Here is an 18,132-nt window from a genome sequence, read left to right as displayed (position 1 = left end):
CACAGTTTTTGCAGCATCATCAACATTTTCTTCAGACGGTTTGTGCTATCTTTAGGACGTCTATTTAGGTAGTTCATGTATTTCCCATAACAATTAATCTATCTTCTAGATTCTTTTTTGACTTTATGTGTAAGATCCTTATAGAATTGTCACTGTATATAAAAGGAGAGTGACGCAACGTAGCACGCAAGTAAAAGAGAATAGGGAAAACCAGCGCTAATCCTAAAAAAGAATCTAGAGTCTACCAGAGAAATGAGAGAAATCTCAAAGTTTTCTGATTAAAATAATAATAATAATACAAGCAGCCAAAAAGGTTGTTTAAATATTTTCACAATCTTAGACGTTCGAAATTCAAAATGGAAATAAAGTGCAATTTAGAAAACTTATTCAAAAACACTAAATTGTTTATTTGAAGCCCTAAACGAAGGAATTTAGCCAAAATAGGCCCTCAATCATCGCCTATGGCGATGATTTGGATTTGTCTCATTGTTCCCTTCGAATCGGTATATCATGGGCCCATTTCTGACACTGGGCCGGGCTGAAACTTGTTCTTTTTCTTGGCTTTCTGGCGGTCGAGTTATTGCATGAACCGTTCTGCCATTTGTTCAACATCAGAGAGTGATCAGCTCTCAAAGTGGGCTTCTTCTTGGAGAAATGAGAATTAGTTTACACTTTGTCTTTGCGGTTTTTCTTCAAACAAATTGTGGTTGCCCATATCTTTAAGGAATACAACCAATATATAAAAGGGCCGATTACAAATAAATTAATAAACTTTTTCACAATTACATATTAATCAATGCACTTTTTCATAAGTTTATTTTAGTCACTATTGACAAAAATGAAAAAATATAAATTACAATAGATTAATAAACATATATTACTATTAATATTTAGATTTTTATTAGGTTCGTGTTTAACTGCAACACAGCAAAATGGCTTAGGATTTAGCTCCCCGGGTTTTGAGCTCTAAACCCTCTGCCCAAAACTCGAGACCTAAACCCTAAGGCATAAGCCCTAATTCTAAACCGGGCTTAAACTCTAAACCCGATTTATATACTCTAAATCTTATTTATATACCCTAAATCTCATTTCTATACCCTAAATTAAATTAAGAGCAACGTCGTAATTTTATGCTCATAAATAATGAAAAAAAGGAATAGACAAATTGATATTTTTCAATACACCAAAATACATGACATGATCAAGTAGATTGAGCTTTATGACAAATTAGTGACTAAAGTGTGATATAATTTCAAAACTTATTAACCTTTATGAAATTTTTTTTTTTTTTTTTTTACATTGACCATTATATAATTTTGAAATATTTTATTAATTTAAATGAAATTTGCAATGTATAAAAGTCCATGCAACTACAATTGGGAAGTATAATAAGAAACCAAGTACAATATGACATCAACACAATATATGACGATTTTATTAATTGGGGAAAAAAACAAAGAAAATATATTATATTCCTGCGATGTTTGTTTTTTTCTGAAATCAATATAAAAATCCTACTTCTTTATTGATTTGATAAAATTAAAAAAAATCAAATGCCACAATATGCCTTGACGGTAAGGGATGGTGCAAAAGTGCCAATGAGTTGTGCTTTAGTATATTCTGACCGATCAAGTGGCTTATATCTTAAGGGATTGTCCTTGTCCACAAGCTCCTTCGGTGCATATGTTATCCCTTTTTTGAGTGAAGAAAGCTAGAATGAGTATCTGACCTTATTTTCCTTCACAAAGACTCTATGTATACAAGACCGTATTCTATCATTGCTCCAAACCTAGTATGGAAAATAAAATAAAAAATTAGGATTAAATATCAAATATCAATAGTTTTTCAGTAAAGCAGCAATACACTAATTTTTTATTTTTTATAGTTTAGGTACTAACCTAGAGTAAGACATTTTGAATTAGGTCACAAATCGGTTTGCTGTACAGTTGTGACTGTTCGACAGTCACAGTTGTGACTGTTTCAAATTCATAAAAATTTAAAATTTATAAGGATTTAATGCTTTTGATTTAGACTTGGGGGATGAAGTCCTATAACTCAGAGACTAAATATTAAAGTTTAAGTTTTGCAAATATTGAAAAAAACAACAAATTGGATAAAAAAGTTATGATTGTTAGACAGTCACAGCTCGGTATAACCATATTTTTTAAAGTTGGTACCTAAACTGAAGCTTAGTATCTAAAATGAAATGACATTAATGTTTTAGTAGTTAAAATGAAAAAACATTGCAATTTGATAACTAAAGTCAACAAACCTAAATAAAATAAAACTTGGAATTAATGACACTAGAACAAAAAAAAAAAACAAAGAACTAATTAATTAATGATATAGGAGAAGGATCCATGACATCATATTTTTTACACAAATTTTCAATGGGGTCCACACCATATAGGATTTCAACGATCCGAACAGTCTATTTTTAAGGTCTCCCTTAAGGGATCATCCTTGCAAAAAATTAAGTAAATCGAAAATCATTTACCATATAAGATTAAATGGTCAACATTTCAAGTAAAATGTCACGGATCCGCCCCCAATGATATATATACCATAGTATGGATAAACACTGGTGGGACAAAAAAGTTCTTTCAAAATTTTTAGTAATTAAAAATATTTGTGTTTTATGAGAATGAGAGATTGGAACTTGAAAACTCTTCCATAAAGTAGACAGAAATATTATTAGACAAATAGCAAATTGATAATTGTTAAAGGATAATGTTATTGACACTCCAAAAAAGTCATCCTGCATGCACTCCAATTTAAAAAAAACATAAGATTAATTTTTACATGTTGAAGTACTGCAGGATGACCTTTTTGGAGTGCCAATAACACTATCCTAGCTTGTTAAATAATTCGTAATTCATACTATAAATAATCATGTCAATTGATCTACAAGGGATGCCAATCAATTAAATTGGTTTCACATGTGAATTTCATCATCAAGCTAGAGTAGAATTACCCACAATGCACCCAAGTTTGATCTCTCTTCTGCCAACTCAAAAAAAAAAAAAAAAAGCTAAAAAATTGATTTTTCATCTATTAAATAAAAAGACGAGTGTGGCTGGGCTTATAATTAAGTGGGATTTTCAAAGTTGCAACTCACTTATATTACGTATGTATGTGAGACATGTGATATATACATATAGAATTTTTCTCTAGAGAGGATGTCTGCAGTTTTTAAAATTTGCGGATGCCGACATAGTGCTGACATGGGGTAGACAGTGTGTCGACACAGATGATATGCTGCAGCAAGTTTTTGAATTTCGTGTCGTCACACCGCCTACTCCATGTCAACACTGTGTCAGCATCCTCAAATTTTGAAAAATACAGACATCTTCTCTAGAGAAGGACTGGTATTGAATTTCTCTCTAGAGAGGATGTCCGCATTGTTCAAATTTTGCGGATGCCGACACAGTGCCGACATGGGGTAGACAGTGTGTTAACACAGATAATGTGCTGTAGCAAGTTTTGGAATTTTGTGTCGACACACTTCCTACCTTATGTCTGCATTGTGTCGGCATCCGCAAATTTCAAAAAATACGGACATCCACTCTAGAGAAGGACTGTAATTATATTAAATGAAAAATTATGGCATAAACATACGTATCTGAAATACATCACTTGCTAGGAATACGGAAGATGAAGGTGGAAGATCAACACATATCCATTGATCATCCTTTGTATTTACCTCCAAACCATTGAGATGATTTTGACAGAGAATTGGTGGATATCCTGCAAGTATACAGGGTGGATGTAATATAGTATATGGAAAAAAAGATTGTCGTACCCACAAGGATTTTTAATTTAATTCAAAAACTTAAATTCCTTATTTAGATCTAATAAAAATAAACACAACTTGAAAATTAAAAATGACTTTGAGAAAATTATTGTGATGATTTATGATAAGAGCAAATGAAAACGCAACAATTAAAAACAAGGAGCACGAACAATAAGTAAACTAATGAAAATAAAAGATTATGGTTTAACAGTCAATTGGAAAAACTAGATTCAGAATCAATTAACCACAAGCAATCCAGTTTAGGTTTTAATACATTCAACAAATTCCTTTGATTCTTTAGATGATAATTCTCGTATCTAAGTTCCTCTCAGACACTTAGACCATAGTTTTCCTTAAGTGCATGATTCTTTCCTTCTCAGGCAAAGGTCGTATACCCTAACATGCAATTTATCCTTCTCAGACATAAATTTAACAAGTAAGATTCATTACGCTCTAGAAAACAAGATAACCAAGCAAATTATTATTCTCTCTCGAGCAACAAGGTAATTTACCACACTCAACCACAAGAATCTAATTCAAATTATATTGTCTCTCAGCCTCAAATTCAACTTCAAATTTACTAGATGCAAAGCCCTAAGGTGCACAGTCAAAGAACTTAACAAATAGCAACAATTAAAACAGTGATTAAGCATTCATCTAAAAGAAACTAGAAATCCATTGAATAAAAAATTAAAAACCATAAACATTCATGCTAGGGCATCACCCTATCCCTAGAAAAAGAGTTTAGTTACTCATGTTTAAAGAAAACATAATTAAAAATTTAGAAAGCATTAACAACTTATAAATTATGACAACGGATGGAAGAAAACAATGATGGCAGCCACTTCTTGTCTCTCCCTCTTCGAAAAAAAATTCCTTTAAGATGATGATCTCCTCCCTTTAAATAAGAAACAAATCCTTTTCTTATTTGGTAAAGACTTTCCTTGTTGGACTTGGATTATTCTTATGATGAGTTGTCATTGATGATTTGGCACCCAAAATCTCAACAAAAAATAGGATTAGACCTTAAAAAATAAACCTGGATCTCTCTAGATACTTCCCAAATGCACATAACACACTACTGGAAAAATGGACAATAGGCACTGAACTTTGACTCACAATTAGCTAAGGATGAGATTAGAACATTTTAACACATGGTTTGGAGTAATCAGTAACTCCAAATTAGTTGACATGGAGAAAGAGTGAGTAATTTAATAATATTCATGGTAAACTGTGAGTATTATTAAAAATCATCGTATTGGGCTGCGTGGAGCCGCTGAAAGCCAACTAAGAAATTAATGAATAACTTCACATATGAGCAAACTGTGCCATGTAGTAATTCACAGATGAACAAACCGTGTCATGTACTAGTATAAGGATTGTTCAAATTTTATATAAGTTGCCGTTGGCAATTTTCTAAACTCTCACGGTTTTGAATATGTCCTTTATATTTTAACTATCACTCATTGTTTGCATACTGTGTCATGACCAAAAGTAATACCCCCTCCTCCTTCCCTCTCCAATTTACCACGCCAAATAGATAATACAGATTGACTAGGAGTCTAGGACATTTTATAAAAATTCAAAAATATTGGTGTTTGAGAAAACTAGGATTGAGGATCGGTTCTCACTCTTGAGGACCGGTCCTCCAGTAAACTCGTGTTTGTTTTTAATGCTTAAGGACTGAACTTCACCAGTTGAGGACCGAACCTCTAGTAACTCGCTTTGAAATTTATGGGCTTAAGAACCGGTTCTCTCCTTTGAGGACTGGACCTCCAGTAACACACATGATATGTTTTTTTTTCCTACTTAAATTTTTCCTCTCTCCTGACTCTCACATTTCTCTCTTCTCGATCTAGCTCTGTCCGCGGTCTTTCTCTTCCCTCTCCCAGCACCGATCATCTTCTCCGGCGAGAACTCTCTCGTCCGGTGGCCGATGGCGACAGGACCACTCCCAAAAGCTTCCTCTCTCCCTTCTCTCTCTCATCATCACAGCATATATGAGTCAAGTCAAAGACTCTCACTCTCAGTTCTCACTTAGTCACTCGCGAGTCGCGATCTCCCATTTCCAGAAACACCCAGCCAGTACCCAGTCGCGATCTCTCTCGATCTCACTCTCGAAGTCTCAATCTCGCCTCTATCCCAGTCTCGAGACCACCCACACCCACACCCACGAGGATCGATCTCACTCTCGATCTCATCTCTCACTCTCATCTTTCCCAAAATCAAAAGGTATGTCTCATCTCTGAAATTTCAAATTTGGGATTTAGGGTTAGGGTTTTGATTTGGGGATTCAATGACTCACGGGTTAGGGAAATGTTGCTGTCGAGGTTATATATATATATATGATCTTGTTGATCCGACATCAAATTTAATTTTTGGAGCAGTGACAGATCGATCCATCACTTAGCGGTCAAGTAAGTTTTTGTGCTTCTCTAAAGTGAATATGGTAAAGTTTTTAGCATCTGGAATCCCAACCTGCGTACATGATATCATCATCATGCCTGCAATAATTTGGCCAATATCAATATACTTTACCATTAATGCAATAAATGAAGGAAAAAAAAATTAATCAATTGATGTATACTTTTACTTGGCCCCTTCTTTCTGCAATTCTGCTTGCCAGCAAAGCGGTAATTGCTAGGTCTTGTACTAAGTAGAAGAATTGCATATCTACATCTATAGGCATATTTGTAACTACTTTTTTCTTATGACTGGGTATAAGTAATTAGAAGACAAAATATATATATTTGTGGCTATTCTTGCATCTGGTGGTGTTTTAGTCTGGATACATCTAAAAATGCCATGTTACTTGTCTTGACTTTTCATTCAGGTCAGTATAACTCTAACTGCTACTGGATTCAAACGCCAAGAAGAAAGTGGGAGGCCACTCCAGGTATTCTCTCTCTCTCTCTCATTAGCTTGATAATATCTCTAGTAAGATAGTTTTCCTAAATGCTGGTTTATTGCCTACAAGCTCAATGTGATCAACAACGAATTGCTGCAGAAGAAGCACGTAAAGCAGCAAAAGAAGCGCGTGCAGAAGTTGAAAGAATCAAAGTTGATGTAGCTAGGAAGGAACAAGAAGCAAGAGAGAGAGATGAATATTTTCGAAACAAGATGGCTGAATTTGAAGCCCGTTTGAACAATCCTTTAGTTGCTGCTATTCAGGTGCAGGGGTACAAGCACTCCAAGGGCTGGATGTGCAGGCTTTGGTACAGATGTTGTCAAAAGCTTCAGCCACCAAAGAAGCTCAAGCAACCCCACCAGTTGGTGCCAATCCAATGTTGATGATAGGTTCCGATGTCTTTGATATGGCCGTGGACAATGAGAACACAGCAAATGATGAGTTTCCCAGCCCATGATTGGATCCAAGTATGGTTATAATTTTTTTGGTAAGTGTTGGTAGCATTTTGGTATAGACAGGTGAATTATAGCCCCTTTTGTGAAAATGATGGTGGGGACTTAAGTATAGTTTATATTGCTAGAACGTACTGATATGATGGGTTTAGGAACTTACTGGCTTAGATATTGGGTAAAAATGTTATTTTGGAATTGATATGTGGCAGATGATGCTTTGGACTCCAACCCTTTCATGATAGTTAGATTGTCAATTGCTTGTAAGGAAGGGGTTGGAATCATATCAGTGAACTTAGATCGGGTATATTTTGGATGTAAATAGGCAAGTTATTTTGTTGAACAAACTAATATAATTATAGACTCATCAGTATTGTGAAGCAAATGTGTGAAAGTTGAATGTTTTATTTATCATGGCAATTTAAACTTTTTTTATGGCAAAAATTACAGTTTATTAATAACTAATTGTTCAATACATAAGCATTATTATAAGTATATATATTATTTGATATTATTGTATATGAAACAATATATGAGCAATTGTATATATATTAGTTTTATATATTTAATGGAAGTATGGCACGGATACCTGAAGGTGAAAGGCAAAGGTCATTTAATAAAAAAAATACATGAATAATTCGTATACAATATTTATATGTTTATCATGTCAATGTTATGCCATATTTTAATATTATTTAGTGTTTCACGGTTACACAACCATGAGAGCATGAAAAGGAGTGGCTTCATGAACACCAGCGACTTCTTTCCTTTAAAGCCACTTGTATATCAGCTTGGCTCAAGTATGCTAATGAGAATGGCGTGGGACCTAGTCTGAATGGATTCACAGTTAGTTAAACCGTGACATTGTCACAATAGATACCCCTCCCAATCACACCACCGCACAAACCATGAATATAACAACAATAGGCACTGCAAAGTGTGCCCATTGAGACTAATTGGCATTGTTTGGTGGGTGTGCCTGATGAAGGATTTTGTAGTACTGACATCAATTGGTCTCCAAGAAAGAAATCTAAAAATGTTGTAAAATTTGTAGAGATTAGGGTTTGTGGAAAAGAGGAGGCAGAGAGAAATATCAGTCGTCATCTTATTCATCTTATAAATATCCTTATATAGAGGTAGGGTTTACTAGGTTTAGAATATTTACTAGTATGCCCCTACAACTAATTACAGGAATAGCCACATATAACAATATATTTACAACACTCCCCCTTGGATATTCCATGTCATTAGTGTTGTCTCTGCTATGCGCTTCTAAGTTGCCTCGTTAAAACCTTGCCAAGTAATAAAAACCCTGTGGGAACAAAAACAACCTTGGTCGAAGGAAAAAGAGTGCAACGCGCGTGAGTGTGAAGTAGTCGCATCAGAACCTCGAAAGTAGGTGAAGTAATATCTTCTGGATCATAAGCAGATAGTATGTCAATGGGAGCGGGGTGCATTAGAGTTGCTACACCAAAACCTTGCCCGGTAAACCCAATGGGAAAAACCCGTGGTCGAAGGGAAAAGATGAGCAAATGCATATACATCATATCATTAACACATCTTCAGGATGTAGTATGAGTAGGGTGACCATGCCAAGATGTGCCTCATTAAAACCTTGCCAGGTAACAAAACCCAGTGGGACAAAATAACCCTGGACGAAGGACAAAAGAGTACACGATGGTTAAGCGAGTATGCTTCGGGATACTCCCCCTGATGTCGACTCCCCCTGAAGACTACATACTAATACCTCGAACATGCATCAAGAACGTGGACTTTGGCAGTGACTTGGTAAAGAGGTCTGCATGGTTGTCTTGAGATCGGATCTGCTTGACTTCAATCATCTGATGCTCTTGTTGCTGTTGATTGAAGAAGAACTTCGGTACAATATGCTTGGTGTTGTCTCCTTTGATGAAATCTGTCTTCATCTGCTGGATGCAAGCGGCATTATCCTCATAGATAATCGTTGGTTCATCAGTGGTGGAATTCAGCCCACACGTAGTTCGAACATGCTTGGAAACTGCTCTTAGCCATATACATTCACGAACTGCTTCGTGAAGGGCTAAAATCTCAGCATGATTCGAAGAGGTAGCAACAAAGGTCTGTTTCGTAGACCTCCAAGATATTGTTGTATTCTCAATGGTAAAGACATAACCAGTTTGAGAACGCGCCTTATGCGGGTCTGATAGATACCCTGCGTCAGCATATCCAAAAGGTGGGCATCATTCCGAGGATCGAGGGGGTTCGATCCATTCCTTGATGCGTAGCTAGGGATAGAATAAGCCCATATCCGTCGTACCTTTAAGGTAGCGGAAAAAGTCTTTTATGCCATTCCAATGGCGGCGTGTTGGCGCAGAGTTACATCTAGCTAACAAGTTCACAGCGAATGAGATGTCCGGTCTAGTACATTGAGACAAGTACAATAATGCGCCTATTGCACTTAGATATGGGACTTCTGGTGCCAATAACTCTTCGTTATCATCTGCGGGACGAAACGGATCCTCCTTACGATCTAGACTACGGACGATCATGGGCGTGCTAGAAGGCTTCGCTTTATCCTCATTAAAGCGCCTTAACATCTTCTGGATGTAATTCGATTGATGGACTAGAATTCCATCTACACGGTGCTCGAGCTCCAGGCCGAGACAGAAATTCGTTCTCCCAAGATCTTTCATCTCGAATTTCAACTTCAGGTGTTTAGTTGTTTCCTTGATCTCTTCAGGAGTACCAATTAGATTCATGTCATCGACATAAACAACTATAATAGCAAAGCCGGAACTTGTTCTTAATAAACACTCAAGGGCATAGAACATTATTCACATATCCCATCCCGATCAAATACTCACTTAGACGGTTATACCACCTCCGTCCAGATTGTTTCAATCCATAAAGTGAACGCCTCAAACTAATAGAGAGCGTGTTCCGTGGTCTGGAACTATTTGCATCGGGTGTCTTAAGTCCTTCGGGAACTTTCATATATATCTCTGTATCAAGATCCCCATGAGATAAGCAGTGACCACATCCATAAGCTGCATACTCAGTTTTTCAGAACTACCAAACTGATAAGGTAGCGGAACGTTATGATGTCCATTACGGGAGAAACACTTCCTCGTAATCAATCACAGGGCGTTGAGAAAATCTTTGCGCCACTAGACGAGCCTTGTATCTCACAATCTCGTTTTTCTCATTACGCTTCCTTACAAATACCCATTTAAATTCTACAGGTTTAACATGGGGAAGGTGTAGGAACGACAGGCCCAAACACTTTTCTCTTTGTCAAGGAATCTAATTCGACCTGGATTGCTTCTTTCCATTTTGGCCAGTCGTCTCGACATTGACATTCATCAACGGAGTGAGGTTCGATGTCATCGCTAGTTATGATTTCGGTAGCTACCGCGAATACAAATATATCATCGATGATAATCTCGTTTCGATTCCAGAGCTCACTTAAGCATGCATAATTTATAGAGATCTCTATGTTTTCGGGAGTGGGTTCAAACGTTGGAGCGTCCCCCAACGCCGTCTCTTCTGGGACGGACCCATAATCTGGAACTATTTTGTGAGATGGATCGATTGAGATCGCGATGTCAAGGGGACTCGTTTGTGCCAAATGTATCCTCTTCCAGGGATAAGAGTCCATCGAACCTAGTGGTCAACCTCACTTCTGGGCAGGGACATATGACTGGTTAGCCACTATTGTTGTACCTCGTCCATCTGGGACGACACGTCCTCCTGGGACGACACGTCCTTCGGGGACGGATATCCTTACAGGCACATTTGCAGCAGGTATATGTGATCTCGTCACTTTAACTAGATCAGAGAATGCGTCTGGCATATTATGAGTTATACTCTATAGATCTAGAATTCTCCGCACTTCACTATCACATTGTGCGGTTCGGGGATCGAGATGAGACATAGTGGGGACATTCCAGGTCAATTCACGTCGTTCTTCAGGAACGGTGACGTTCTTATCTCCCCCTAACGGCGGGAAGACTGTCTCATCAAAGTGACAATCCGCAAATCTAGCGGTAAAGAGATCGCCTGTCAAGGGCTCTAAAAAGCGTATAATGGATGGGGATTCATAATCGACATATATGCCCATCGTTCGTTGAGGACCCATTTTGGTACGTTGTAGCGGCGCAACTGGCACATAAACTGCATACCCAAATACGCGTAAGTACGAAACGTCAGGTTCGTACCCAGTCACCAGCTGTAACGCGGAGTAAGGTTGGGTAGCAGTGGGCCTCAACCGGACCAACATGGCTGCATGCAAGATTGCATAGCCCCACGCAGAAATTGGAAGCTTGGTGCGCATAACCAAGGTTCGTGCGATCATTTGTAATCTTTTAATGAACACTTCTGTGAGACCATTCTGGGTGTGAACATGGGGAACTCGATGTTCAACATCAATCCCAAGGGACATGCAATAATCATCGAAAGTTTTCGATGTAAACTCTCCAGCATTATCAAATCTTCTGGACTTTATAGGATAATCCGTGTGGTGAGCCTTCTGGGCGAGAAGTTTAGCAAAAGCAGCGTTTCTTGTGGACAATAGTGTAACATGTGATCACTTTGTCGATGCATCAACCAAAACCATAAAATATTTAAATGGTCCGCATGGTGGTTGGATAAGTCCACAAATATTCCCTTGTATCCTTTACAGGAAAAGGATGGAGTCTTTACTAGTCTTTGCATATGATGGTCTAGTATTCAACTTTCTGAGTGAGCAAGTTTGGCATAGTGTGTCACTAAACACAAGATGAATTGAGGATACGGCGCATCATACTTTGACCTGGGTATCCCAACCGGTCATGCCATAGAAAGAAACTGCTCGAATTGGTTAACTTTTGGTTAACTATGTGATTGGCCTCAATCGATCTAATGGTGGTCATATAAAGACCGCTCGATAGGCATTTCAATTTCTCCAATGTACGCTTCTGGCCATACAAATTGGAGGTTATGCAAAGATATTCCACTCCATTTTCCTCAGTGGTTTCAACGTGATAACCGTTGGCTCGAATATCCTTATAACTCAACAACGTTCTTCTGGAACTTGGAGAATATAAGGCCTCATTAATGGTAATTCAGTACCATTGGACAACATAAAAATGGGCTTTGCCATGGCCCTCTATCAGGTTGGATTGGCCTGATATGGTTGTCACAGAGGTATGAGTAAGCAATAAGTTTGAAAAATACTTTCGATCTTGAAGTATGGTGTGCGTAGTAGCACTGTCTGCCAGACAACAAACTTCCCCACTAAACATGCTTATTCATAAATTTAATTCAATAGATCACATGTATGAAAATAACTTAATTGAATTAAATAATATTCGAGCATAACCAAATTTCCAAAACAAATAATCCAAATCATAAATCACCAAAATAATCCGAATAAGAAAAACATTATTCAGAAAATAAATACGGCACAAGCGCCGATCATATCCATGTCATCGAGTTTCTAGTCCTCGAAGTGTCCAGTAGCAGTCTGGAAATCAGTGACCTCTAAGGTGGTATCCATAGGAAATGATCCCTCAACGAGATTGGTCTCTCGAGTTCCGCGACTGGCGTGATACTCATTTACAGCTTGCGCTGATGCACGGCAGGTGCGGGACCAGTGATCAGTTCCTCCACATCGGTAACAGAGATCATTCTGATTCTAATTCTGGTGGCGACGGGCCGGACCAGTGTTCCTCTAATTTCGAGTTCTTAGGGCCAAGGGACCGTGGTTCCTACCACGTGGGCCATGGCCACGTTGGCCTCCGTCATACAGGCCATTCCTCTGAGAACCTTTCCTTCCATATCTCGGGCGGTCAGACTTTGTGCCTTTTCCATGACCTCGGTATCCTCTTTCGCGGTTTGAATCGCGATAAGCAATAGCGTTTGCTTCAGGCAATGGTGCTGCTTTAGTACCGACAGGTCGGGCTTGATCATTTCTCATTAATAAGTTGTTGTTCTTTTCAGCGAGCAACAGAGTGGTGATCAATGCCGAGAACTTGGTAAAATTCCTCTCCCTGTATTGTTGCTACAGGACCAAACATAAGGCAGGGAAGGTGGAGAAAGTCTTCTCCAATAGGTCAGCTTCGGTGAGCTCCTCCCCACAAAATTTGAGGAGCGACCGGATCCAGCAGATCTCCGAATTATACTCATTCACGGATTTGAAATCCTGGAAACGAATGTTCTGCCAATCATGTCTTGCTTCAGGCAAGAAAATGGTCTTTTGATGGTCAAACCGCTCTTCCAGAGCAACCCAAAGAGCTCGTGGATCCTCTTCAGCGAGGTACTCAACTTGAAGTGCTTCCTCCATATGCTTCCTAATGAAGATCATGGCACTTGCCTTAAGAGATTCTGCGACAACATTGTCTGCATTGATTGTCGATCTCATCTTCTTGGCAGTCAAATGAAGCTTAACATCTTGAGTCCACTTTAGATAGTTTCTTCCGGAAACTTCCAAAGCGACAAAATCAAGCTTGTTGAGATTTGACATTCTTTGGTTGAAAGGAACAAATAATTATGATTAGTGCTTCGGGCAATAATATCCATAAACAATAAATAAGAACTTCAAGTTCTATAACATGGTATAGACATGTAAAATCTACTGGTTTTATTATGTATGGTGAATTTATGAAGGAAACTTCAGGTTCCTTATACGGCATTATTGAAGCTACAGGTTCAATATTTATGTATGAACTACTGGTTCATTAATTACCTGCAATTTCTACACATATATTCTAGTGCAAAAATTTAAACAAGTAAAATATTCATATACCCAAGTAGAACAGAAAAATATCACAAAATTATTTGAATAAAAGTTTCTGACATTTAAGGTATATATATTAAACGGTTTGCATACTAACAATAAACTATCAGCAGCACAGTGGTTAAGGTGCACTCTTGGTACCCAAGAGGTCCTGGGTTCAAACCCCAGGCATGACAAGAATTAACATCTCTTTTTTACAAAGTTTCAGGAGGCTTGCCATGTGTCAGCGTGAGAGTGGCGCATGCGTGGAGCTGACGTGGCAGTTTGGTGGCTGCCTGCGTGGCGTCCATGTGGCAGCTGACGTGGCAGCGGCATGGTGGGCCTGCTGGGCTGCCTGCGTGGCGGGCCTGCTGGGCTGGCAGCGTGGGAGTGGGCCTGCTGGCCCGCGCTGCACGGCTGGGCTGCTGGCCTGGGGTGCACGGCTGGGCTGCGCTGCTGGGCTGCACTGCTGGGCTGCAGCAAGGCTGGAAGGCAGCGAATGAGAGCTGCAATGTGCTGCTGCGCTGCTGCTGGCAGCGAGGAGGACTGCTGCTGCTGCGCTGCTGCTGGAAGCCCGAGGGGGACTGCTGCTGGCAGCGAGGCGCGCGAGGGGGCTGCTGCAAGCAGCGAGGCGCACGGGTGAGGGGGGGCTGCTGCCCGCGTGGGGTGGTTTCCGATCACCCAAATAAATTTCTTCTTTTTATTTTAATCATTCAACTCAAATACATGAATAAAATATATAATCCCAAATAAATCAATCACATAGATTTAGGGTTCATGCTTCATGGGGATTTTTCAATCAATCAAGGTTAAATAACCATGAACATAAAATTATTTTATAAAACTTACTTGGTTGAAGAACAGATTGAATGATGATCCTCTTTTGTTTGGCGATCCACAATCCAAAGAGCTTCTCGTGCTGATAACGTGTTGTAAAATTTGTAGAGATTAGGGTTTGTGGAAAAGAGGAGGCAGAGAGAAATATCAGTCGTCATCTTATTCATCTTATAAATATCCTTATATAGAGGTAGGGTTTACTAGGTTTAGAATATTTACTAGTATGCCCCTACAACTAATTACAGGAATAGCCACATATAACAATATATTTACAACAAAAAAGAATTACTTTGCATTTTCGCACAAACTTTTCTGCCTGAACTGCCTTCCCTCAAATAGCCATAACTTCTCCTAGAAAAATGTAAATCACAAACCGTAAAATTCCTCGGAAAGCTAACATCCATATCTTTCCAACGGTATAAGACACTACATCTGGTTTGCTCTGAGGAGGTGCAGTTTATTCTGCGAAGTTGACTGATTTGCCCAGTAATTTCTACTCTGAAAATATCCCTTTTGCTTTGTTTTCTCCTCTTTACTCTTCAAACCTATAAAAATACAAAACTGAATTAAAACGAACTAAAAACACTCAAAAACATAACAATAATCCAAGAAAAAGAATGGTCAGATCAAGAATGGTGGAAAAGCTCGTCTGTATGACTAACTAGACTCACACTTTCACCTTTCTTGGGTTCTCTGTATTTTAATAATTTGAGAGCGTAAAAAGTCGATTGAATGTGATCATCATGATACTTCTCTACACCATAGTTCTCGAATACCATTCTCGTCACAACTTCATTTAGTTCTGCCACCACTTTCATATGCATATCAACACTGTCACTGTAGGCCCAAAAAAAAAACAACAACAAGAATTGAAATGAACAATCCAAGAACATATGTTTTGAAAAGTATACCGAAACTGATGGATTCCGTTGGGCCAAAAAATATGTGAGAATCTCTGAAGTTCCTCTGGGTTTGAAACATTATCAAGGAACATGGCTTCATAGCAGGGTTCTTAGTAAAATAGCCAGCAAAAGGCTTGTCTTGGTAAGTATGTTGGGCTTTGATTTCTGTGGGAAATCAAACATCTCTCTCAATGTACCAAACAAAGTGTTGTGAAGCTCCAAAGAGACTTTGTTGGACAGGATTGCAATGAAACAACCAAACTCTTCGAGTGCATGGCAAACTTCTCTGCGAGCTGAATGCCAAGAACTTGTCCCTGGCTTCCAGAAGTCCTCTGATTTGGAGAAATCTACCACCGGAATTTTGGTGCTCATGGTGTTCTTTTTCTGCTCACAAGCAAAGGAAAAGATAGAGAAAGAATTGTTGGAGAACAGGAGAAGAGAGATCTCGCAAGGTGATTAAATTATATGGAAAAAGTGGTCCATGCTAGCCATCTGTTTAGTCGTTTGGCGCATGAATTTTAAAGGAGTTATAAATTTTTGCAGAATTTATGGATTCTATAGATTCTTTTTTATTTTCATAAAATCCATCAAAATTTGAGGGGGAAAGGTTGAAATTCTCACAGCCTTTGTTTTTTGAACAAAATCCACCACATGTACTTAATGAAATCCTTTAAAATCAAATACAAATATTTAAAATTCTGAATTAAATACACCTATATTTTTATATGAATTTTCAAATTCTCTTAAAATCCATTAGGATCCGTTTGGATGGAGTTATTTCATTGGGGGATTGGGCTCCCCAAAAACAAATCCTCATGTTTGGATCCATGATTTGTTTTCTAAAAAATAGAGACAAAGTGTGGTTGTTGGGGTTTGAGCCCTCAACCTTGTACATACAAGTAATATCTCAACCAACTAAGCCAAACTTGTATTTGTGTTCTATTGTCTATTTTTATATATTTATCCAAAATTGCTAAATATTTGAAAAAAAAAAAATATGAAATCCTCATATTTAAAATTTTTATCCAAAGATCATAATTTCAAATCTAAAGATTTTAAATATATAGATATCAAATGTGCATATATGTATTTGAAATTCAAATTCAAATTCAAGAATCCAAATGGGCCCTAGAATCCCAATTGAATACACCCCCCTTAAGCCAGCCCATTGTAATTACTACCTTGGACCATAGGATACTAATCTTTATTCTATGCTAATCTTATTTCATATTAATTTCCATGTCCTTTATTTGATTATATAACACAGTTTGCAATAGTAAAAAGAAACGAAAAATCCATGTCCTTTATTTGATTATTTGACATCCTGTCTTAATCGATAGACCACATTTTACAACAGATAATTGTAGGACCCCAAGCTACATTGGTTTGATACATAGATGGGGATCCACTTCACCCTTATGGGTCATTTGGTTCAAGTCTTGGAGGCCTGAGAATAAGAAATCTCATTCTCATGTTTGGTAAGTACAGGGAAAAGAAATCAATTCCTGGTCCACTCAACGTTTTTCACATTTCAAAGATTAGGTGGATTGATGTAATATTTAGAGACCTAAAAATTGACCTATTTATCATTTACATCGATCCCCTATTTCCACGTTTGGTAAGTACATGGAAGAGAAATCAATACGTGGCCCACTTGACATTTTTCACATTTCAAAGATTAGGTGGATTGATCGATGTAATATGTAGAGACGTAAAAATTGACCTATTTATCATTTACATCCCAATTGAATACACCCTTAGGCCATCCCATTGTAATTACTACCTTGGACCATAGGATACTAAGCTCTATTCTATGCTAATCTTATTTCATATTTTCATGTCCTCAATTTGATTATATAACACGTAGGGAGAGGCTAGGGAGTTTACTTGCTTACTTGTTAGAGTAAGGGAATAGGAATTAGGGAGGAGCACGTACTTCCACTACGAGATAGAGAATAGGTCCTGTTTTTTGGAAGGAACAATCTTTGAAAGAACTATAAAATAAGAGCGTTTTCCCCTCGGCAAGCAGAGTTACCTCAGCCAGCCGGCTAACTCCCTTCTTCAACTAGAGGTACCGGCCTCTTCCAGTTATCGGTATCTCTGTCCCTTCTTCTGTTAGCCCAATTGTCACCCCATTTTATGACACCAATGAGGGTGGGCTTTGCTTACATTTCTTGTAGTGACTCAACTCTTCGAGTCGAGTTCTAGTTGCTATAAGAAAATTATCCCATTGAGTTGTGAGTTCGTTCCAGTGGACTATATAAACATGCATAGCTTTGCCTTATGAGGGACGTACAGTTTGCAATAGTAAAAAGAAACGAAAAATCCATGTCCTTTATTTGATTATTTGACATCCTGCATGTCTTAATCGTTAGACCACATTTTACAACAGATAATTGTAGGACCACAAGCTACATTAGTTGGATACATAGATGGGGAGGTCCCTCAATCGGATACCCTTCATGCCTGGTATCCCATCTATTACAGTATCCAAATACCCGTTTGTCAAA

The 18,132-nt window shown here is 38.1% G+C and overlaps 1 pseudogene; it reads right to left on the bottom strand.

Annotated features, from left to right (window-relative positions):
- Nucleotides 1-1,549: 1,549 nt before the first annotated feature.
- LOC147279944 (putative 2-oxoglutarate-dependent dioxygenase AOP1) overlaps nt 1,550-18,132 on the bottom strand; it is a 19,840-nt pseudogene continuing 3,257 nt past the window's right edge.

This window comes from Dryas octopetala, chromosome 7 (assembly GCF_963921425.1).
Source record: "Dryas octopetala chromosome 7, drDryOcto1.1, whole genome shotgun sequence".
NCBI classification, from domain to species: domain Eukaryota; kingdom Viridiplantae; phylum Streptophyta; class Magnoliopsida; order Rosales; family Rosaceae; genus Dryas; species Dryas octopetala.
Note: the sequence above shows the minus strand (reverse complement) of the source record. Positions and strands in the feature narration are given on the sequence as shown.